A 25,329-nucleotide genomic window follows, 5' to 3' on the forward strand; every position below is an offset into this window, starting at 1 on the left:
CCTTATCACCAGGGAGCAGGATCTCTTGGACCACCTGGGAATCATGATTGGTGGCACTGTTGGTGAGTACGACTATTGTTAATGTGCACGATTAAATGCTCTGTAGTGACATCAGGGAACTAGTGCAATGTCTGCCAGCTAACTTGCTGACTGTGTGTAATGCTGGGGAAATATAAGGGGATCATTGATGCACTATGGCAAGGATCACAATTGCTAGCTGTCAGGTAGCACGTGCTCAGCAAACTTACAGGTAACTTTACCATGAAGGAAATTGGTGCGGCCTTATTGTCAGCACAGCTAACAAAATAGGAGCCAATCATGTCTATATAGGGTATTATTGACAGAGAAGTACAGATGTACCAACATTTAGGCCAACTATGTTGACGCAATTGCTAGACTGACTTTAGAATCACTACATGATGCTGAAAATGAGTGCTGCCTTCACGTCAATTGACAATAGCAAAGTGGCTCAAACATTGGTCTCATGTTAGTCTGGTGAGTGTGGAAGGAAAGCGTTCACAGAAGTACTATGAATATGTGGGATTATTGTGTTTCTTGATCTTATTTGGATACATGTCAGTTCATGATTTGAAAACATTGTGAAAAGGTCTAAGGTGCCTTCAGCTAACATCTTAAGATGTTTGTTTGAATTAGTTGAGCCACAATCCAAATATGGATGGCAGTCCAAGTGTATGCACATGGCTTCACATCTCCATGGTTGGTGCAAATCACCATAGCTGGGCCACATCAATTGACTATACTGTAACAACAGGATGGCTTACAGGAGTCCCTGCCCCTCCCTCTGTACATTGGGCCTATGTGCAATAAATGTGTCATGGCCACAAGGCATGTTTGACTGGTAATGCAGTCCTCAAGTAACCAGGCGTTGGATGTTTCTCTTGGATGCACATGATGAGACGATTACACTCCATATTTTTTAGTGGTCACCAATTATGGGGCAAGTTTGCAAACCCATGATAGTTCTGGCCAATGTATGTGTGCAGATATGTGTGTAACTGTCACAGGAGACTCATGCTATGTACAAGTTGGCAGTGAAATATCAGATGCAGTACCATCATGTCTGAATGGCTGCCATGTCCTTATTCAGCCTACACATTGTAAATGATAATGAAATTGTTGCACTGTGCACAGATTTTGAGCACATTTCTTCCTTCCATACCTTACAGGTGGACCGGCACCCTAAACTGTGGGAGAGGTGGTGACATTTTAGGACCCCGATCACTCCAGTAAGTGTTGATATGTCTGTTATGTGTTGTGTTTGCTGGTTATGGACTTGTGTGAGTTGGACGCATAGCAATGTGTGATGTGTTGGGCAAGTTTTTCACTTGTTCCATGAGTGGGAATGCAGTTCTCACATGTTTTGAGTTAGCCAATGCGTATCCAATGGTATCATGTAGGGATTGTAGGACATCCCTGTAGGCCCCACTGTGAGTACAGGGGATAATCATGTGTCTGACACTTGTATCACCAAGAGTCGCAATGGAAGTCAGCTACTATTTAGTCAGCATGTCAGACCCACATTCTCTAAGATTGGTGGAGCTAATAGCTTCCCAATAGACATCTGCTTCACTATTTACCTACGTAATTTTGAAACAGTAGGTAGAACCTCCTAGCATCATGTACTTCCACATGTAGTGCATCAAGTCTGTGGAACCTGAGTGTAATGGCCTAGGTGTGCATGCAATTCATGATCATGGGTGTTCTAGCAACTCTGTGTCTGATGTAAGTCAGGCCTCACTGGAAGTATATGTTGTGTACTAAGTTCTGCATTTCCTGACATGTCTGACCCTATGAGTGCTCTAGGGTTTGCTGACTCCAAATTGTAGATATACCTTACCTGTGGTGTGTCTGTAGAGACCAACATGTGTGGAGTTGCCTATACACTCCTCGGTGTACATGTTGGCAAATTATATTTGTGTATCCACCGCCCCCCCTCAAACACGGCCATGGGTTTGTGAATGGGGTACCTAGTATTGATGCTACCAGTATGTTACACATACCTGTGAATAAGTGACGGTTTGGTTGCATAGTAGTATACACACTCAGGTTTGGCACTTGGTACCATACTGGAAAGTCAAGTTACAACTTCCAGACCATGTGGCTTTAGTTTTGCTTTCCATACACTGACATTTGTAGCCCAGCTCTTGGTGGAGGATATGCAGCATGATTCTTAGATGTTAACTGTCAGAACTCAGATTGCAAGTCAAAGCCAGTTGTTACCTATCTTGTGGGTTATGGATGTGCTTTGTGTGATGTCACCTTTGTTGTCTGGCCTGCCATATACTTCCTCAGGGACATTCGATGCTCTGTATCGTTATATGAGCTGTTACAAGTACAGTAGATGTAATGTCTGATTAACTTGCTGTGCCGTTTCACACAATGCAGTTACTAATGTAGCATATCTGCATTTGTCTTCACAGCAGCTAACATGACTCCAGACCAGGTCCGTGAATTTCAGCGTCGGGCCATGCGATACCAGCACATCCTGCTGGTGGAGTCGGGGTTCCGGAGGATGGCCTGGCGATATCGCCATGAACATGCCTCCGGGGCATGGCGAGCCTTCCCACAGGGTGGGCCTACTTTGCCCACCACAGCCACCACAGAAACAACCACAATCAGAGCCAGGTGGCCCCACCCACAGCTGCCTGTGTTGATCCAATATCTGCTGGACTTCCTGGCCCCAGCATTGCCACCGGTGCAGGACAGCCCACACAGACCTCCTCCACCGGTACCCAGACTGCCACTGCTCCAGCTGTTGACCCTGCAGCCTTCAATAGACTTGAACACAAGATGGACAAAGTGCTGCGCAAGGTGAGCCACCTGAGCCGGGACGTGCAGCACATTAAACGGCAGGTCAAGGATATAAAGAGGACCCTCCGGAGGGCCAACCTCTAGACAGTTGAATTGATGGACATGATACCCTCCCCTCCCTCCTCTTTCCTTGTTCTTATAGTTAGTGGGCTTAGGGGGCTTAGTGTTAGGTTAGTATAGGCTGTTAGTTTGGTTAGTGTTAGTGGGTGGGGGGTAGGGGGTCCTGCTTGTTTCTTTTTTGACTTATTACATGTGTGGGAGAGTGGGTGGTGGGCTATGTTGGGGTTCTTGTGTGTAAAAAAAAAAAAAAAATAGGCCAAAAAAAGAAAAAAAATTACAAACAAAAAATATCAAAAAAATATATATTTGTGTAGGATAGTATAGTATGTGTTTAGGTTAGTATGTGTTGTCCTCAATGTGTCCCGTCTCATAAGGGGGGTGGGGGGTAGATGTTTAGAACGTTTCGTTAGATGTCATTAGTAAGTGTAGCTTAGGTTAGTTAGGGACAGTTGTGGGTAATGAGTAGTCAGGGTAGATTTGGGTAGGTAATATTTTAACTTCAGTTTCCTCATCTATGGTTAGCTTTTAATAAATATTTGGTTACCCCTTAATAGTATGTGTTGAATGGTACTTGATCGTGGGTTTGGATTCAGTGTACATCAATTTTGTACTATAACATCTGTGTCCAATGCTACAAACAAATCCCAACTGAGCTGTACGATTGGCAGCTAACCCAGAGCTACCTTGCAAAGTGTCTACCCTTTGTTGCAACCACCAATCCCAGTTAATATGGTTCCCAATGTGTTTCTGTTGATAAGTGTGTTTTCAAAGTCACTAACAGTGCTTCCAGACTTGATATTGGGGAAACAGTTTTAGGTCTGACTGCAGTGTGATGATCATGCACACCCTTATAAGATGAGTTCTCATTGGCAATCTTGTATTCTTGTCTTCATGACCCTCATACATCATTTGTGACACAGTTCGGCATGATTACCTATTTGTATGTTAACTCGGGCACCTTCATTTGTGCAGTTTATTTTTTGTATTTACTTAGATTAGCGTGGCATGTTTATTGTGTTATTTCTGCATGTTGACAACATTTAGCGGGCACTATTTGATGACTTACTTATCCCCTGAGGAAGCATTCTTCTGTCCTACACAGCATGGTGGTGTATGGTTACTCACTTCCTCAGATTATTCCCTCAGGATGGGCAGAGTATGATGCAATCATGGTCACTGTGCAGATTTCTCTAACTACATAATATCAGGACAGTTGTTTTGACAAGCTACGTAATTTGACAGTAGGCACATTTCAGTTATCTACTGCACAGTTGATATGTCACATTACCCAGAGACAGATTTGTTGTGCAAGTGTTATTTATTGAAAGTGCTGTAGTGCTATATGTACATTGTCCATGATTGTGAGTCGATTATAGTGATATCTTCCATTGTGATCCAACACAAGGGTTTACCAAAATGCTTTTGTCATGCTGGGGTTGCTGTTTCAGACAGTGCAGAGGGACAGACTTAGCCAATGAGTAGGAGAGAGACAATCACTGGGCTGGGTGACAAGATATACAGTGGTTAGCAGAACAGTGCTTGAGTACAGTTGTTGTAAGACTATCATGTTTCAAAACGCAGGACTTTGGTAATAGTTGGCCATGTGGCAGGGACTAGTGCTTCTGGGTACTTTTCCTTGTGAATGTTATCTGTTCCATGTCTTCTTCTTCTGATGTGTGTGTTGCCTGCTTTGTCCTTGTTGTTGGTTGTGAAGGGGCAACACACACCTCAGTGTTAGAAGACGTGGAGTCAGACATCCCGGTCGCTGCTCCCTGTGAAGGTCTTAAGGGCAGTACTGCTGCAAGGAGGGCCTGCTGGTTCTTGAGAATAGCAGCCACATCACGATGGTAGGCAGCCAGGTCGGCCCTGAGGGGTTCAATGTTGCATTCGTGCACGCGTTGACAGGATTGCTGTTGTAGGTGTTGGGTCAACTGTATTACAGCTGTGCTGATTTCCTTCTGGGTTTTCTGCAGTTCCTGCAAGATAGATGTTAGGGCTTGCATAGCTGCTGCCTGATCTGCAAATGACATCATGCACGAACGCACCCCCTCAAGGCTGGCTGCCATATTTTGTATCCCCACCCGCACCTCCTTGGCCAGCTCCCGCTGTACTCCAACTACAGTTCTCTCAAAGCTGGTGCCAGTGTCGTCTGAGTCCTCAGCTGTATTGGAGCTGGCAGGTCTTACAATTGGGGTGGTGGGTGGTTCCTCTGCGATGGCTGCTTGTTCTGTGCTCCTCCTTGTGACAGAAGGTGGGGTCTGGAGTGTTTCAAGGACCTTTTGGATAGTCTCCTGGGGAATATTTATCGGCTCGTCATCCATGTCATCAGGGAAATCTTGGACAGGCATATCAGCAGGAGATCCATCTTCCTCTGCAATGAAACAGGGTACAATTAGTGTGTCTGTGTTGTGGCAATTGTGATGTGACATGCCTGCCTTTTGATGAATTCACTTTGTGATCTTGTTTTGTGTTAATATCTGCAGTCCTTCAGATGGGCATTGTTTCAGGCCTATGGCCCACCTGTGTGTCACATGTATGTTATTGAGTTATTAGACTTGTCAGCCTCATCTCCTCTAGGTGTTGATTTTAGCCAAATAGAGAATTGCCACCTTCTTTTCCTACTCGACCCTCCGTGAACATTCAATCTCATGTTGAGACCTTTCACTGGCTGTGGGTATTCTGATGGCCCTGGCAGCACACTTAACAATCTGGACCTGCCCCAATCTCTGATCGTTGACATCGACTTAAATGTAATTGACATGTGGCATATCCTATGCATGGCAATGTTATGATCTGATATGGATGTTGACATTGTTAATGGGTCCTGCTGATGTTGGATAATGTGTGTTACATTGGATTGCCCTGATAGTCGTATCAGTGTCCTATTTCCTCCTCTGACTGTGCAGGTGTAGTTTAGTGACCAGTTACATGTGTTCCCTCCTCAATGCTGTTGTCTGAGCAGTATGATATTTGGGATGTTGCCTTGTTACCCAGGCACAGGATGGACCCTGACATATGCAGCATGGGTGTGTCCTTAGTGCTGTGTTGCTCCTATTGTTGTTTACTTTGGCTGATGTTTTTGACAACTATGGCCATTGACATTTGAGTGTACTGGGGCCTTTGTTTAGTTTCTGGGGATTGTTGCAGATGTCATCCTCACCCCCTAATTTATGTGTGTATGATCCATGAGGAGGTTACTGCCATTGGCTACTTGAGCTGCACACAGAGCAGAGGTGGTAGTGGCAACTGTTGTGGCAGTTACATTGCAGTTGTCGGTTTGGCTAGAGGATTGCTAATAGGGCCCTAGTTAAGGTAGGAGGTATGTTGGCTGACGAGTGCCAGGATGTAAGTTTGACGTAGTGGCCTTCCCTCCTGTCATGGCTTTCCCTTTGCTCCATCGTTGGCATGACAGCATGCCCCCATCGGACTGTTGTTGGTGTAGTGTAATGGTGTGCCCCAGCTTCTGTCTGTGCAGGCCATGCCCCAATGCCATGCCCCTTTACCCATACCACTCCATGTATATGTTGACTTCCATGCATTTTGTGGTTGGTATCCCCCCCCGGTTGTAGATGACATTATTGCATTTTAATTCCCCATGCATGTGCGTTGTCTCCTGGTAGTCTGCGTTTGCAGTCATGCCAGCGTTTCTTGCACTCGATGACAGTTCTGCGTACTTCAGCCACACTGTTAATCTTGTCGACAATTTGTTGCCATATAGCCTCTCTCCTACTGATTGGCAACTTTGATGTGACAAACAGTTGGTGCTGGTGTTCCGTCACCTCTTTAACCAGGATTTCCTGCTCCTCTGCACTAAAGCGACACTTTCTTTTCTTCTTAAAAGTGTCCTGGTTCTTGTGTGGGTCCTCCTGGCTCGTTCCTGGTCTGCTGTCATCTTCCTGGGGTCTGTAGTGGCGTCTGGGATCCATTTTGGCTCTCCTCTGGTGAAATGGCTGTGTTCGCTGTGTTTTTTGACACTATTGCGTAAAAAAAAATGGCGCATAGCCGGTTTGCGGTGTCGTAAATCGACCCACAGTCATTTCTGCTGCGTTAACGTCGTTTTCCTTTACGACTTGACGCCGCAGTGTGCGTCAAAAATAATGACTTCCACCTGTTTGCGCCGCCGTGCATCAAAGTATAAATATGATGCCCGCACAGCGCACCAAAATGGCGTTAGCCGGCGGTAATATTTTTTACGCAAAACTGAGCCGGCGCAGTTTTGTGTCAAAAAGTATAAATATGGGCCTTGGTTATAGTAGGAGTGTTCCTTGAGCCTACACTGAAGTTTGGCACAGCATATGCACACAGGAATAACTTAACTTGAATTCTCACACACGTAGAAGAGGAATTCATTAATCAAGTAGATGATAGAAGAAAGGCAATGAAAGAAAGAACAGATAAGGGAATAGTTAGCAAGAAGAAAATAGTTCACAACACACCTGATGCAGAGGGACACTTAGCTTTAGATTGGCAGCATGTAGGAAAGGTTTGTATATATAGGCTGCAATCAAAAGCTAACAAGTGTGTAGGAACAAGTGAATGAGGACATGTGTTCCTGTTCAAGAATGCATGGGATCTATGCTAAATAGACAATACCCCGCTGACCTGGTGTCTATTACATCTGTGGTAAGAATGCTTATTACAAATTGCTATAAGGCTGGTACGGTACATGCTATTTAGGAGTGGTTTTCCCGAAAAGTTTGCAAGTGGACAACATTGACAATCCTGCGGGGATTGAGAAACTTAAAATGAGATTTAGAAGATGAGCAAGTAGTTCAGAGATTACAGGTGATATTTGTGGACCTGTCATTCCATCAGTGGGAGTGATCTTGAATGACATGAAGATAAGGACGTTATCAACAATTGTAGATAAGATATCAACTGATTTTTCTGATGCATTGCTCCTAATGGATACAGAAATAGTTGCGGCAAGATCTTCAGAATTGCCTAGTGTTAGAGATCTTTTTAGCAAAAGAGGGTGGAGTCTGCCGAGTTTTGAAATCACAGCACTGTTGCACTTAAATGCCACATAACACCAGGGAGATAAGGAGATACTTATCTAACTTGGCTAGACTGAAAAATGACCTAATTGACCTAAAAGAGACAACTGTTGGGAAAACAATAGGCAAAGAATTCTCAAAAGTGGAATCTTAGTTTGGAAACTTGGGAAATGGTTTTGTGAAAATGATCCTGAAAATGATCCTGAAACCTTTTTTGATTGTGACAGTGAACATAATTTGTGTACTTGGATTTTACGAAGATTACAATTTCTGGAGAAAACAAAGAGCAAAGACCAAACTGAAGAGGAAAGAAATGGAGACTGTGAGAAAACCGGTATTATCAGACAATGAAGAGAATGAACAATTATATCAAACCTAGATCTATGCGTTATCAAACTACAAGGTTTTGACCTGTCTCATTGTAAAGGAGAATAGTTCTTTTGTGATGGCATAGATTGCCGTCAGAGAAGGGAATGCGAGAGGTCAAATATTACCAATATATTAGTGGCATGGAAGTTAGCACATGGTAATTAATTAACCTCCAACTAACAGAGAAAATACTGTGTTGTAAAATGTGCGCATTTGAAATATGGTGAACCATGTGGCCACCACTGGTATTAAACACCACGTTCTAACATGAGTTTTGCATTTATGTTAAATAAAATATTAATTTGAATTAATATTAAACATATTAAAAATGTTAAATGAATATGAATTAATTATACCTACATTGAACTAAATAATTTCTTTTATTAATATAAGTTACATGTGTGCAGAAAAATAAATGCATGTTTAAAATGTTCTCACATGTCATTAATAACATTTGCAATTAAATAATTTGTTTGGCATATATGAATTGTAAGGTGCGCAATAGGTTTATTAATGTATCAAATGTATTTTTTCGCTCGACTAGTCCTGAAAAGGTTCATTTTGCTGCAGTAATGAAAAATCACATTTATTCTATTCCCTCTGACCGTAATTCTTTCCCTAGTCTGCTAATGTGAATGTTGAAAGTCCTACTGTATTGTAGTGAAGAGACGTTTTAGAAGTAATAATATAACATTATTTGTACTAGCTGTCGAACAGTACTGGAAACTTGTAGTTCTCATGTAAAAATGATTTGTGTGTTGGAAAGGATTGCAAGTAAATAACTAGAGAATGTAATATTTTGTTTAAAATGTGTGAAATCATCCGATGACAATGCACTTTTGCTGAGAAGCTTCAGAATAGTAAAATAATTTGATGGTGCCATCTGTAGTGACTGGATGCTGAATCTGACGTCTGAAATGCACCCACCTAAAGGACCAATGAATAGATTGTGCGTATTTCTAATTAGTGAGAAACTTTGAAACTTGGAGTTAGTTCTCCTGCCTCAAAACTGTCCAGAACCCTGTTTAAATCGGTTGTTACTCTCCTATTTTATAAGTCCCCAGATGAATTTTCTCATCTTAGTCTTAACTGCCCTATTCTGTTATGTGGTGTAGTTCTACTGAGCCCAACTAATTCTGAACTGCTGAATTGTCCTATGTGCAGCTCGTGTTCTGCACCATTCTGATGCTGCTGTCAACTGACGCCAGAAGAAGGTGACCATCCTGTCTTGCTGAACTACTATTGTCTGCTGTTGCATGAGGAGAGGTATGACTAAATGTGTTTTTTGTTTTCTTCTAGTTATTTACACCAGTGTATTCTTATGGTGAGTTATACTAGTTAGATATTTTTCCAAATTATCTGTCTTTCTTTTAATTTTGCTTTCGCCTGCATGTGTTAGCCCATTCCCACAAATGCAAGTCCAAATTCGTGTTAGTGATTGGAATGGCCCAGATCTGAAATCTGAAATTGAATGTTAAACTGTATTTTGATGATTTACTGATGTCACCATCATCTGCTTTGAATTCTAATAATGTGCATATTGTATTGTCGTTAGTTTACATTAATCTTCTGGAGTGTCTAACAGTATTGATGTTTAGTAGGCTAAATCTTTTCAGATGTTTTGGTCAGCCTATGGGTTTCATGTATATTTGTAATTTAGTTTTGTCCATCATATATGTGATATTGATTTTGGGATTGTAATAAAGCTTTGAAACTTTATTCGATTTGGAGTTTGACTTAGTGTCAAATTGTTGATGGTTCTAGTATTGTTTATGGTATAATGTCATTGATTTGTTATTGAATGATGCTGACTACTACCCTCTTCACCAAGTCCAAAGATGCAGTTGACCTCCATAGGTGAGAGCTGTGATGGTGTCCCACTCGAGCACTGGTGGTTGTTGAACCTGGAACTGGGGAGAAGACATTCTTCTCCAGGGCCCAATTGCGTCTGCACATATGATGTTTACACCCATAAGTGCCACAAAAGGGGCTTTCATTCATAAGCCAGACCCATTGCCAATGCTTGCCATAATAGCTGCCAGGTAGTTACTGTAGTGGAGTCACTTGGTCGAGAGTGAACGTAAATTGAATTTCTAATTGATACAACTACCTGTGGATTCCTCACCTTATGAATTCTCCCAATGCCCCAGCATTCAACTGAATTTTTTTTCCCAGCTCTTCACTTTGACGAGGACATCACAATTGCACGGCTCTGCACGTGACTCTCTCTGACGTCATTGTGGCAATGAGAAGTCCTCGCGGGCGTGCTGACGTCAGTTCCTTTTTTCCTGCACCTTCAATGCTAACTGTTTTTCCTGGCTCTCGAACAGTTACTGTTTTGAAGGTGTTCTTGTTGTACTAGTTACAATCTCTCCACCGAAGAAATCATGTTTTAAGCCTTGCCATGAATGCAGGGTTGCATGTCGGTCACAGATTCTCATGAGGACTGCTTGTGAAGCCTAAGCTTGGACCACGATGTGCAGGGGTGGGTGTCCTGCCAGCAGATGAACCTGAACGCCCTAAAAGAGAGAGAGGCTAAGCTCTTCTTGGAAACAGCTAAGAAGGGGCCTAAGGGTCATCGAAGATCTAAGGCGAGGGACTCTTCCTCACATAAGTCCTAGAGATCTCATAAGAAGCGGCGCAGGCACGATTCTCAATGCCGTTCTTCCAGAGATTGGTCTTGGTCCCCTCCAAGATGGCACCATACAGCGTGGGAGGTCGGTCCAACGATCACGCCTCAGCCTCAGAGTCCACAGGCTTCTCTGGCGCTGTCGTTGATTGAGGTCGTTAAGTCCCCTGCAAGTCCTCCGATTCACTTTTCACCTGTGTTAACTCAGGAGCTGGTGGCAGAAGCTTCAGATTCGACCCAGGCGCCTCAAGATGAGCAGAGGTTTCCTGCCTTCCCGACTCCGGGGCGGATCCAACGGGGTTCCTTAATGCTATGTTAAGCATTGTCAACAGATCTATGGCCCCTGCTGGTGCACCGGCTGGTCCCACGGGTCCATTAGCTTTCTCTCTGGTTTTGCCAGCGCTGTACAAACAGGCCCCGTTTGCACCCTTCTATCCAACTGAAGGTGTTCGTTCGGCGCCGATGATGTCGTCACCCCTGATGATGCCTATGGTGCCGATGGAGTCGATGCCAACACCGGATGGATCCCGATCAGGACGCAGTATATCTCCACCATCTCCACCGCCAGAACGTCCACCTGCCCTGAAACCGTTGTCGACGACGAAGGCTAGACTGAGGTCAAGGAGGAGGGCCTTGAGGCTTTTGGAGGAGCATGAATATCACCAACAGCTGTTGGAGGAGGGGGAGAGTCCTGAGCCTATGGCGGAATTTCAGGGTCTGGACTCTGCAAGTGGACTAGATACATCCCCTGAGTCGGATCTTTCATCCCCAGGCGAATTCACAGAGGAGACAGATTCTTATCACAGTGTTATAAGGAAGGCTGCTGAATTCTTGGAACTTCTGCTACCAGCATCGGAGGTGAAAACAAACATCTTGACTGAGGTATTGCATCCTTCCTCTATGTCTGCGGAGTCTCTACTCCCTTTTAATGATGCCCTTACTGAGCCCATTTTAGACATTTGAAGGAAACCTGTCACAACTCCAGCAGTTTCCATGACTGTGGCTAGGAGGTACAGAGTTGCTCCTGGGGATCCTCAATTTTTGTCTCAGCATCCACCACCTGAGAGCTTGGTGGTGCAAGCATCTTGTTCTGCCTGATCTGCACCTGGTTCGTTTCCTGCTATACCATCGGTAGAGAGTCTAAGAGGATGGAGCAAGTAGCCAAGAAAGGTGTCTCCTCATGCAGTATGGCATTGGAGTCGGTCAATGCCACCTGTGTGCTGGGGAGGTATATTCATGCCCTGATGGACATGGCAAGAACTTGCCTCAGGATGTGCAGGGGCAGTTTGAGCTCCTTTTGGACACTCAAGCGGTGGCCAAGCAGGTTATCCAGTCGGGTTTGGATACAGCTGATTCACTTGCCAGGACAATGGGCACTTCGGTGGCAACCAGGAGGCATGTGTGGCTTAGGTCTTCTGGCTTTTCCACAGACGTTCAGACAACTTTGTTGGACCTTCCATTGGATGGCGAGCAGTTGTTTGGATCCAAGACCGACTCTGCTTTGAAACATTTTAAAGACAGCAGGCTACCGCAAGATGCTTGGGGCTACAGGCTTCAGCATCCACACCCTTTAGATCTTTTTGGAGGTTCAGGGGGTTTTATAGAGGGAGGGGGAGGGTTAGAACACAAGGAGCTACCCAGCAGCCTCCAGCCTCATCATCTTCCTCTGGGGGAACCCAACAAGGAAAGCAGCCCTAGTTTTCTCTCCATCTTGGATCATGCTCCTCCCGTAGAGGGAAGGCTATTTCATTTTCTCCACGAGTGGGAGTTAGTCACATTGGACTCCTGGGTGCTGAATATTGTGGGGAAAGGTTTTACCCTTACTTTTCAGGAGTTTCCCCCTCCCATCACTCCCCGTCATTCGTTTTGCTCTGAAGATCATCTCCTCTTGCTTCAGCAGGAGGTGCAAGTACTTTTGTTAAAGGGTGCAGTGGAGTTGGTTCCAGAGCAGGAAAGGGGGCAGGGGCTATTCGAGATATTTTCTGATTCCTAAGAAGGATGGTCGATTGAGGCCTATCCTGGACCTGAGGATTTTGAATTGCTTTCTCAAATAGGAGAAACTCAAAATGCTAGCACAGGTGCTTCTGGCTTTGAACAAGGAAGACTGGATGGTGTCTGTCGGCTTGCAGGATGCTTATTTTTATATCCCCATTCTGAAGTCGCACTGGAAGTATCTCTGGTTTGTGGTAGGGTCGCAGCACTACCAGTTTGCGGTCCTTCCTTTTGGTCTTACTTCCACAACTTGAGTTTTCACAAAGGTGATAGCTGTGGTTGCAGCAGATCTCAGAAGGAAGGCAGTACCTGTATTCCCTTACCCGGATGATTGACTGATCAAAGCCGGGTCCCCAGAGCTTGTGCTGCATCACTTGCAAATAACAACACAGTTGTTGTTCAACCTGGGCTTTACAGTAAACGTGCCCAAGTCTCACCTGGAGCCCTGTCAGTGCCTCCTTTTCATAGGGGCAGTACTGGATACAACATTGAATCGGGCCTACTCTCCGCCGCAGAGGATTCAGGACATTCAGGCGATGATTCCAATGTTTCAAAAGGGAGCGGCTGTTCCGGTCCTCAATGTCCTACATCTGCTCAGTCTGTTGGCTTCCTGCTTTCTGTTGGTCACTCATGCACATTGACACATAAGGGCTCTACAGTGGTGCCTCCGCAAGCAGTGGTTTCAACACAAAGGGGATCTGGAGGAGTCGATAAAGCTCTCCAGAGACGCTGCAGCGGATCTACGATGGTGGGCTGTGGACGGCAACCTTTCCCAAAGATGGCCTTTTTGCCTACCACCTCTGGTGGCCATAATCATAACGGATGCTTCCACTCTAGGGTGGGGTGTCATCTTGGGGACCTGGAGATCAAAGGTATTTGGTCTCCAGTAGAACAGATGTTTCACATCAATCTTTTGGAATTACGGGCAATACGTCTGGCTCTCAAGGCCTTTCTCCCGTCCCTTCGCGGTCTGTTAATTCAAGTCTTGACGGAAAACAGTACCATGATGTGGTACATCAACAAGCAGGGAGGATTATGGTTGTATATTATCTGCAGAGAGGCTCTGCGTCTCTGGTCCTGGGCACAGGACCATTGGATTTGCATAGTAGCAAACCATCTGGCCGGAGTTCTCAACGCACGTGCGGACAGTCTCAGTCAGCATTTCTCGCCAGTCACAAGTGGCGTCTCCACCCAGACCTGGTTCTTCACATCTTCCGGATGTGGGGATTTGCGCTGATAGACCTATTTGCCCCTCTGGAGAACATGCACTGCCCATTGTTCTGCAGCCTCCAGTATCTGGTGCAGGCAGCGTTGGGGGACGCGTTTCAGATGTCTTGGTGAGACAACTTGCTTTACGCGTTTCCCCTCCATACCCTTGATTCCTGGGGTTCTGGGGAAAATGCTCCAAGATCGGGCTCAGATCATTTTAACAGCCCCGGATTGGCAAAGAAGGGTGTGGTACACAGACCTTCTCCAACTCTCACAGTGCCCTCCGCTCTGTCTCCCTCTTAGGGCAGACCTCCTCTCGCAGTCGCAGGGGCAGGTTCTACACCCCCACGTCCAGAGCCTGCATCTACATGCCTGGAGATTGAATGGGACAATCTGATTTCCTTTTCTCTCCCGCCAGAAGTGGTGGATGTTATCTTATCGACCAGGTGACACTCCACCAAGACTGTCTATGCTAACAGAGGGACAAAATGTGTTGCTTGCTGTGGTGAGAAGCAGATTGATCCCTGAAAGGCCCATTTGTCTGATGTTTTCATTTTTGCCCTTTCCTTGGCACAGAAGGGGTGTGCAGTTGCGACTGTGAATGTTTTTTTATCGGTGCTGTCGGGCTTTTTCTGTGCCTTCCATGTTTAAGTCTCCTATAGTTATTTGGTTCTTGAGAGGCCTGACTAGCAAGTTTCCTCCCACTCCGTTTCTGATAGCTCAGTGGGATTTGAATTTGGTTCTTACTTTTTTAATGGGTTCACCGTTTAAGCCTATGCATTCTTGTCCTTTGAGACTTCTAGTTTTTAAAACAGTTTTCCTCACAGCTATCACGTCTGCTATCCATGTGAGTGAGCTCCAGGTTCTTAGTGTGAAACCTCTTTTTATATCCTTTCATGCTGACAATGTGGTGCTTGAATCAGGGCGGCTTTCCTTCCTAAGGTTGTCACTCCCTTTCATATGGAGCAATCTATACCACTCATCCTTTTCCCCTGCTCCCCATCCTTCAAAGGAGGAGGAAAGACTTAATCGCCGAGATCCAAGAAGGGCTCTGAGTTTTTACATTGAAAGGACCAAAGCCTTTTGTACTGATGATCAACTCTTCGTTGGCTATGTGGGCAAGATGAAGGGCAAAGCGGTCCACAAGAGAACCCTTTCCAGGTGGGTCATTCTTTGCATAAAGATTTGTTATTCATTGTCAGAGATGGTTCCTCCTGAAGGTATTATGGCCCATTCCACCAGGGCTAAGTCTGCCACTTCAGCCTTGGCTTTAGGTGTCCCAGTTGCTGAGATTTGTAAGGCCGCAACATGGACTTCCCTCCACACTTTTGCAAAGCATTATTGCTTAGACTCGGAAGTTAGGAGGAACAACCATTTTGCACGTTCTATTTTGCAGGATTTCTTGGTGTGACCGGTCAGGCACCCACCTCCGAGTACGGGACTGCTTTGGGATTCTATTCATAAGGTGAGGAATCATCAGGTAGTTGTATCCATCAGAAGAAGAAGTTACTTACCTTCGGTAACACTGTTTCTAGTGGATACTGTAGCTACCTGTGGATTCCCCACAGTTCCACCTGCCTCCCCGTTGGTCATGCCAAGACTTCTTTTGCTATAAATGTATATATGTTTTTGGTGTTCCCTATATAAACAAATATTGTGTTTTATATTTGTATTTGGATTGGTATGTATATATATTGTTCTTGTGAAGTGGGTATTCACCTGGTCACCTCGAAGGCATGTAAAAAATGGTGAAAATGACGTCAGCCCGCTGGAGGGGACTTCTTATTGCCACGATGAAGTCAGACGGAGTCGTGTATGGAGCTGTGCAATTGTGACATCCTCCTCGATGTGAAGAGCTGGGAAGAAAATTTCCGTCGAATGCTGGCGCATTGGGAGAATTCATAAGGTGAGGAATCCACAGGTAGCTACTGTATCCACCAGAAAAAGCGTTACCGAAGGTAAGTAACTTGTTCATCATTTTGCCTCTTTCACAAGGAGTGGCAATGAAAAATCCAGTTGTTATTGTGACTTAGATATTCCTGTGCATATTTACTGCAACTTTCATTCGTGGCACTGGAAGTGTGGCTGCTGGCTTGTTGCATTTTAATGCTGAACACAACTGGGTGGTTTTCTGTTGATTTGGGTTTTTAAAGTCCAGTTGAAACATTAACATTTTGATAGAGGCTCACTTGAAACGGTGGAGAATGTTCTCTTTATTGACATTGTATTACATCCTCACCCAGCTTCAATTTATACTTTCTCCTGTTGGGTCAGGACGTTGGAGGTCATTGACTCCACAATATAAAGACAGATCTCCATGCAAAGCCTCATTCCATATAGTACTGATGCAGCACATCACTTCAACAATAAGATTACTCCTTGGGGAGTACATGAAAAACCCAAAGTAGAAACTGTACCAAACAAGCATTGGTAAAGCAGGTCGCTCTTGCTCTGCACTTGCTTGTTTGCTGCTGTTGGCTTTACAAGTGCTTGTAAATTGAGTTGGTGTTTGTAGGAAGTTAGCTCTGTATATACTGTCTCAAAGTGAGAGAGAGTGTGCACAGAGTCCCGGGGTTCCCCAAGAGGCTTGACTGAGGCAACAATAGATAATACCAATGCTCTATTTGTGGTAGTGTGGTCGAGCAGTTAGGCTTATAACAGAGTAGTGTTAAGCATTTGTTGTACACATACAGGCAATAAATGAGAACACACACTCAATGACTTAACTCCAGGCCAATAGGTTTTTATATAGAAAAATATTTTGTTTAAATCATAACCACAAGGTTCACAATTCAAGTAAGTACATAAATGGTAAGGTACTTGGCATAGGTAAATATAGAAGTTTGAATGAAAACAGTAATGTTCACAGTTTGGCATAAAATGTCAATAAGCTGTTTTAAAAGTGGACACTGCAAAATTCAACAGTTCCTGGGGGAGGTAAGTAAAGGTTAGTTTGTCAGGTAAGTAACACACTTACAAGTTCGGTCTCCAGGGCATAGGCAGCCCACCGTTGGGGGTTCAAGTCAACCCCAAACACCCAGCACCAGCAACACAGGGCCGGTCAGATGCTGAGATCAAAGTGGGGCCCAAATAACATGGGCACCTATGGAGACTAAGGGTGCTCCGGTTCCAGTCTGCTAGCAGGTAAGTACCTGCGTCCTCTGGGAGCAGACCAGGGGGGTTTTGTAGAGCACTGGGGAGGGGGGGTCCCAAACAGGCACACAAAATACACCTGCAGCGGCACAGGGGCAGCCAGGTGCAGTGTGCAAAGAAGATGTTGGGTTTTAGGTTGAAATCAATAGAGGGACCCAGCGGTCACTCTGGCGATGCAGGCAGGGTGAAAGGGGACTTCTCGGGCCAGCCACCGAGTGGGCAAAGATGAGTGCCGCCTGCTGGTCACTCCTGCACTGGTAGTTGGTTCCTCTCAGGCCTGGGGGCTATGGGTGCAGTGCTTCTTCCAGGCATCGGGTCGCCGTGGGGGTGCAGGGAGGTTGGCTCAGGGTGGACACGCCATGGGAGTTGTCCGGGGGTCCTCGCTGCAGTGTTGGTTTCTCTGGACATGGGCCAGTGGTATCGGGTGCAGAGTGTTAGGAACTCAAGATACAGGAGTGCGGTGAGAGTCCCTTTAAAGACGGTTTCTTCTTGTGGCTTTGGACAGAGCTGCTGTCCACTGCAGTTTCTTGGTCTTTTGGGTTGCAGGGCAGTCCTCTGAGTAGGCAGTGGTTTCTGGTCCCGCTGGATGCCTCGCTGTTGCAGGTTCTTTGAATCTGGAAACAGGCGGGTAGGGCTGGGGCCAAAGCAGTTGTCGTCTCATTCTTCTCTGCGGGGTTTTCAGGTCAGCAGTCCTTCTTCTTGTTCAGGTCATCAGGAATCTGATTTCCTGGGTTCAGGGTTGCCCCTAAATACCAAATTTAGGGGTGTGTTAGGGCTGGAGGGCAGTAGCCAATGGCTACTGTCCCTGAGGGTGGCTACACCCTCCTTGTGCCTCCTCCCTTTGGAGAGGGGGGCACATCCATATTCCTATTGGGCTAAACCCTCTAAAACAAGGTGGAGGATTTCCCAAGGAGGGGGTCACTTCAGCTCTGGTCACCTTAGGGCTGGACCTGGCTGAGGGGGTGGTGACTCCTTGTTTTTCTCATTATCTCCAGGACTTGCTGCCAAAAGTGGGTGCTGTGTCCAGGGGGCGGGCATCTTAAAGAACTGGAGTGCCCTGGGGCATTGTAACACGAAGCCTGAGCCTTTGAGGCTCACTGCTAGGTGTTACAGTTCCTGGAGGGGGGAGGTGTGAAGCACCTCCACCCAGTGCAGGCTTTCTTTCTGGTCCCAGAGAGCAGAAAGGCTCTCACCCCGGGGGGGGGTTCAGAAACTCATCTCTCAGTGGCAGCCTGGCACAGACCAGTCAGTCCTGTACTGAAGGATTGGGTAAAATACAGTGGGGAACTCTTTTCTTAAAATAAATCCATCACTGGCATCAGTGTGGGTTTATTATTATGAGATGTTTGATACCAAACTTCCTAGCCTTCAGTGTAGCCATTATGGGTCTGTGGAGTTTGTTTTGACAAACTCCCAGACCATTTACTTAATATGGCCACACTTTACTTACAATGTCTAAGAATGGACTTAGACACTGTAGTGGCATATTGCTCATGGAGCTATTTCTCCACCTGTGTTATAGTGCACTCTGCCTTAGGGTTTTAAGGCCCGCTAGAGGGGTGACTTATCTATGCCACAGGCAGTATTTTGTGTGCTTGGCATCCTGAGGGGGGATGCCATTTCAACTTTGCCTTTTTCTCCCCACCAACACACACAATCTGCAATGGCAGTGTGCATGTGTTAGGTGAGGGTCCCTTAGGGTGCCACAACACATGCTGCAGCCCTTAGGGACCTTCCCTGGTCACAGGGCCCTTGGTACTACTGGTACCTTTTACAAGGGACTTATCTGTGTGCCAGGGGTGTGACAATTGTGGAAACAATGGTACATTTTTAGTGAAAGAACACTCATGCTGGGGCCTTGTTAGCAGGGTCCCAGCACACACTGTCAAGTCAGCATCAATATCTGGCAAAAAGTGTGGGGGGGTAAATGCAACAAGGAGCCATCTTCCTACAGTGTTGACAAAGTCAATAGCAGTGGCCGGCCTTGGTAGGAGTGTATTTTCTATACTTCCAAAACATCAACAGAGCAGCCATTCTGAAAGTGCACAAATGTAAGTTCAGCTATTTTAAGCTGGCCTTTTCCAAATAAAAAAATACACTTCTAAGATGGTTAGGCAATATATTGTCATGGGGTGTTGTGTAGTGTAATGTGATGGCCATCTTGGAAGTATAAAGAGCACTTCCAAGATGGATGGCCACAGATTGGTTTGGCAATGCTGGCACAAGTTTAAAAGCATTCAGCACTGGGAAGTCGACAAGCAGTGGGTGAGGGGCAGCGGGAGAGCAAGAAGAAAGGACAGAAAGGAAGAGAGTGCAACTCCACACAGCAGCAGTGTGCTGTATCAGAAGGAGATAAAACATGACTTGGAGGGGTGAGAGGCACAGGGAAAAGAGTGAGTGTGCACTAGATTGGAGAAAGAAGGACAGAGAGAAGTGAAAAATCACAAATGATGGCAAAGCTCCTGAAAATAGTTCCCTGATGCCAGAAGTGGAAGCGTACATTCAACCAATCAAAAATCGTGTGATTCCTAAAGGCACGGCACCAAGAGGAGAGCTAGGGGAGATTTCAAGACCAGCGGGTATCTACTTCCAACTTGTAAACTCAGACACACCAAAATAACCGGGTCTGAGAGTTAACTGAAGTGTTGGTATGTACCATTGGACGTACAGGAAATATTTCCCTTTTAGGATGAAATCTCTCATCTACCAATACGTGGCATGCATCATCAAAGGGTTCCTCCTCATCAATAGAGTTGTGGTGTGGGGCTTACAATATTGTTTTATAAGGCCCTAGTGAAAAGTGCAGTTGAATGACCCAGCGTGAAAAAGATATACAAAGTGAACATGTGAGATTAAAATTATCACCACAATAGATGTTAGACTTTACTGTTGTCTGTTGAGGATAGGATTAAAATTACACAAAAGCGAGTCCTCAGGGAAAGGGTTCTCCAACCCTGGTTATATATTTTTGTCTACAAGTTACCCAGTTTACCCTTGCAACTGCCCAGCTGACCTGCAGCAACTGGGCCTGCCTGAGCCCTACAACGGAACCTACCTCAACCCTGCTGCTAGCCTTTTCAGAGTGAGTCCTGATACCAAAGAGGTCTCCCCACCGCCAGGTCCTGGACCCTTGGCTGGCATCACTGAGAGCTGCTATTAATAGGAAAGGTGAAACATTTTAAGTTTGGGCTCCTCCTGACTGCGAACTGGCCTGTTTGTGCTGAAACTCTGCTGCCAATGACACCATTCAATGCAGAGGTCCGGTGAGGCCTGTTCTTCGTGCTCAGGACTGTCCGCAGTGAATGACAACACAAGAGCTGCACTTCACCTGACAGCAACAGTAGACTGTGATGCCTGTTAACCGCTTCGCTGCCAGGCCTTTTCCCCCTCCTGTGCCGAGCCTTTTTTTGGCTATTTGGAGCAGTTCGCGCTTACGCCCTCATAACTTTTTGTTCACATAAGCTACCCACGCCAAATTTGCGTCCTTTTTTTCCAACATCCTAGGGATTCTAGAGGTACCCAGACTTTGTGGGTTCCCCAGAAGGAGGCCAAGAAATTAGCCAAAAAACAGTGAAAATTTCGTTTTTTTCAAAAACATGGGAAAAATGGGCTGCAGAAGAAGGCTTTTGGTTTTTCCCCTGAAAAGGGCATCAACAAAGGGTTTGCGGTGCTAAAATCACCAGCTTCCCAGCTTTCAGGAACAGGCAGACTTGAATCAGAAAACCCAATTTTTCAACACAATTTTGGCATTTTACTGGGACATACCCCATTTTTACGTTTTTTTGTGCTTTCAGCCTCCTTCCAGTCAGTGACAGAAATGGGCATGAAACCAACGCTGGATCCCAGAAAACCGCAACATTTCTGAAAAGTAGACAAAATTCTGAATTCAGCAAGGGGTAATTTGTGTAGATCCTACAAGGGTTTCCTACAGAAAATAACAACTGAAAAAGAAAAATATTGAAATTGAGGTGAAAAAAACATCAATTTTTCTCTACGTTTTACTCTGTAACTTTTACCTGCAATGTCAGATTTTCGAAAGCAATATACCGTTACGTCTGATGGACTCTTCTGGTTGCGAGGATATATAGGGCTTGTAGGTTCATCAAGAACTCTAGGTACCCAGAGCCAATAAATGACCTGCACCCTGCAGTGGGTTTTCATTCTATGCCGGGTATACAGCAATTCATTTGCTGAAATATAAAGAGTAAAAAATAGCTATCAAGAAAACCTTTGTATTTCCAAAATGGGCACAAGATAAGGTGTTGAGAAGCAGTGGTTATTTGCACATCTCTGAATTCCGGGGTGCCCATACTAGCATGTGAATTACAGGGCATTTCTCAAATAGACGTCTTTTTTACACACTGTCTTACATTTGGAAGGGAAAAATGTAGAGAAAAACAAGGGGCAATAACACTTGTTTTGCTATTCTATGTTCCCCCAAGTCTCCCGATAAAAATGATACCTCACTTGTGTGGGTAGGCCTAGCGCCCGCGACAGGATATGCCCCAAAACAAAACGTGGACACATCACAGAAAACAGAGCTGTTTTTAGCAATGTGCCTACCTGTAGATTTTGGCCTCTAGCTCAGCCGCCACCTAGGAAAACCTACCAAACCTGTGCATTTCTGAAAACTAGAGACCTAGGGGAATCCAAGATGGGGTGACTTGTGTGGCTCGGACCAGGTTCTGTTACCCAGAATCCTTTGCAAACCTCAAAATTTGGCTAATAAAACACATGTTCCTCACATTTCTGTGGCAGAAAGTTCTGGAATCTGAGAGGAGCCACAAATTTCCTTCCACCCAGCGTTCCCCCACGTCTCCCGATAAAAATGATACCTCACTTGGGTGGGTAGGCCTAGCGCCCGCGACAGGAAACGCCCCAAAGCGCAACGTGGACACATCCAAATTTTGGAAGGAAACAGAGGTGTTTTTTGCAAAGTGCCTACCTGTAGATTTTGGCCTGTAGCTCAGCCGCCACCTAGGGAAACCTACCAAACCTGTGCATTTCTGAAAACTAGAGACCTAGGGGAATCCAAGATGGGGTGACTTGTGTGGCTCGGACCAGGTTCTGTTACCCAGAATCCTTTGCAAACCTCAAAATTTGGCTAAAAAAACACATGTTCCTCAAATTTCTGTGGCAGAAAGTTCTGGAATCTGAGAGGAGCCACAAATTTCCTTCCACCCAGCGTTCCCCCACGTCTCCCGATAAAAATGATACCTCACTTGTGTGGGTAGGCCTAGCGCCCGCGACAGGAAACGCCCCAAAGCGCAACGTGGACACATCCAAATTTTGGAAGGAAACAGAGGTGTTTTTTGCAAAGTGCCTACCTGTAGATTTTGGCCTGTAGCTCAGCCGCCACCTAGGGAAACCTACCAAACCTGTCCATTTCTGAAAACTAGAGACCTAGGGGAATCCAAGATGGGGTGACTTGTGTGGCTCGGACCAGGTTCTGTTACCCAGAATCCTTTGCAAACCTCAAAATTTGGCTAAAAAAACACATGTTCCTCAAATTTCTGTGGCAGAAAGTTCTGGAATCTGAGAGGAGCCACAAATTTCCTTCCACCCAGCGTTCCCCCACGTCTCCCGATAAAAATGATACCTCACTTGTGTGGGTAGGCCTAGCGCCCGCGACAGGAAACGCCCCAAAGCGCAACGTGGACACAGCCAAATTTTTGAAGGAAAACAGAGGTGTTTTTTGCAAAGTGCCTACCTGTAGATTTTGGCCTGTAGCTCAGCCGCCACCTAGGGAAACCTACCAAACCTGTGCATTTCTGAAAACTAGAGACCTAGGGGAATCCAAGATGGGGTGACTTGTGTGGCTCGGACCAGGTTCTGTTACCCAGAATCCTTTGCAAACCTCAAAATTTGGCTAAAAAAACACATGTTCCTCAAATTTCTGTGGCAGAAAGTTCTGGAATCTGAGAGGAGCCACAAATTTCCTTCCACCCAGCGTTCCCCCACGTCTCCCGATAAAAATGATACCTCACTTGTGTGGGTAGGCCTAGCACCCACGACAGGAAACGCCCCAAAGCGCAACGTGGACACATCCAAATTTTGGAAGGAAACAGAGGTGTTTTTTGCAAAGTGCCTACCTGTAGATTTTGGCCTGTAGCTCAGCCGCCACCTAGGGAAACCTACCAAACCTGTGCATTTCTGAAAACTAGAGACCTGGGGGAATCCAAGATGGGGTGACTTGTGTGGCTCGGACCAGGTTCTGTTACCCAGAATCCTTTGCAAACCTCAAAATTTGGCTAAAAAAACACATGTTCCTCAAATTTCTGTGGCAGAAAGTTCTGGAATCTGAGAGGAGCCACAAATTTCCTTCCACCCAGCGTTCCCCCACGTCTCCCGATAAACATGATACCTCACTTGTGTGGGTAGGCCTAGCGCCCGCGACCGGAAACGCCCCAAAGCGCAACGTGGACACAGCCAAATTTTTGAAGGAAAACAGAGGTGTTTTTTGCAAAGTGCCTACCTGTAGATTTTGGCCTGTAGCTCAGCCGCCACCTAGGGAAACCTACCAAACCTGTGCATTTCTGAAAACTAGAGACCTAGGGGAATCCAAGATGGGGTGACTTGTGTGGCTCGGACCAGGTTCTGTTACCCAGAATCCTTTGCAAACCTCAAAATTTGGCTAAAAAAACACATGTTCCTCACATTTCTGTGGCAGAAAGTTCTGGAATCTGAGAGGAGCCACAAATTTCCTTCCACCCAGCGTTCCCCCATGTCTCCAGATAAAAATGATACCTCACTTGTGTGGGTAGGCCTAGCGCCCGCGACAGGAAACGCCCCAAAGCGCAACGTGGACACAGCCAAATTTTTGAAGGAAAACAGAGGTGTTTTTTGCAAAGTGTCTACCTGTAGATTTTGGCCTGTAGCTCAGCCGCCACCTAGGGAAACTTACCAAACCTGTTCATTTCTGAAAACTAGAGACCTAGGGGAATCCAAGATGGGGTGACTTGTGTGGCTCGGACCAGGTTCTGTTACCCAGAATCCTTCGCAAACCTCAAAATTTGGCTAAAAAAACACATGTTCCTCATATTTCTGTGGCAGAAAGTTCTGGAATCTGAGAGGAGCCACAAATTTCCTTCCACCCAGCGTTCCCCCACGTCTCCCGATAAAAATGATACCTCACTTGTGTGGGTAGGCCTAGCGCCCGCGACAGGAAACGCCCCAAAGCGCAACGTGGACACATCCAAATTTTTGAAGGAAAACAGAGGTGTTTTTTGCAAAGTGCCTACCTGTAGATTTTGGCCTGTAGCTCAGCCGCCACGTAAGGAAACCTACCAAACCTGTGCATTTCTGAAAACTAGAGACCTAGGGGAATCCAAGATGGGGTGATTTGCGGGGCTCTGACCAGGTTCTGTTACCCAGAATCCTTTGCAAACATCAAAATCTGGCCAAAAAACACTTTTTCCTCTCATTTTGGTGACAGAAAGTTCTGGAATCTGAGAGGAGCCACAAATTTCCTTCCACCCAGCGTTCCCCTAAGTCTCTCCATAAAAATGGTACCTCACTTGTGTGGGTAGGCCTAGCGCCCACGAAAGGAAATGGCCCAAAACACAACGTGGACACAACTTTTTTTTTCACAGAAAACAGAGGTGTTTTTTGCAAAGTGCCTACCTGTGGATTTTGGCCTCTAGCTCAGCTGGCCCCGGGGGGGGAAAAATGCCCTAAAATAAATTTGAACCCCCACCCCCCCAAACCCCCCCTGCCCAGGTGCGACCCTTGCCTACGGGGTCGCTCCCCCTGCGTGACATTGGTGCCAAAAAACAAATCCCCGGTGCCTAGTGGTTTCTGCCCCCTTGGGGGCAGATTGCCCTAAAATCGACCGAAATGGTCTAAACACAGTTTGCCCCCCAGGGGAGCGACCCTTGCCTGATGGGTCGCTCCCCATCTCTAAAAAAACAAACAAACAAAAAAAAAACACACAAAAAGAATTTGCCCTGGCGCCTAGAGGTTTCTGCCCCCCCCTGGTGGCAGATCGGCCTAATAGGCCGATCTGCCCCCAGGGGGGGCAGAAATGGCCTAAAATAAATTTGCATCCCCAACCCCCACCCCCCACCCCCCCACCAGGAGCGACCCTTG

The 25,329-nt window shown here is 45.9% G+C and overlaps 1 protein-coding gene across 3 annotated transcripts in view; it reads left to right on the forward strand.

Annotated features, from left to right (window-relative positions):
- Positions 1–25,329, forward strand: part of LOC138302123 (probetacellulin-like) — a 525,314-nt gene that overhangs the window by 496,016 nt on the left and 3,969 nt on the right. The window lies entirely within an intron of this gene.

The sequence above is a fragment of the Pleurodeles waltl genome, chromosome 6 (assembly GCF_031143425.1).
Source record: "Pleurodeles waltl isolate 20211129_DDA chromosome 6, aPleWal1.hap1.20221129, whole genome shotgun sequence".
Classification (NCBI taxonomy): Eukaryota; Metazoa; Chordata; class Amphibia; order Caudata; family Salamandridae; genus Pleurodeles; species Pleurodeles waltl.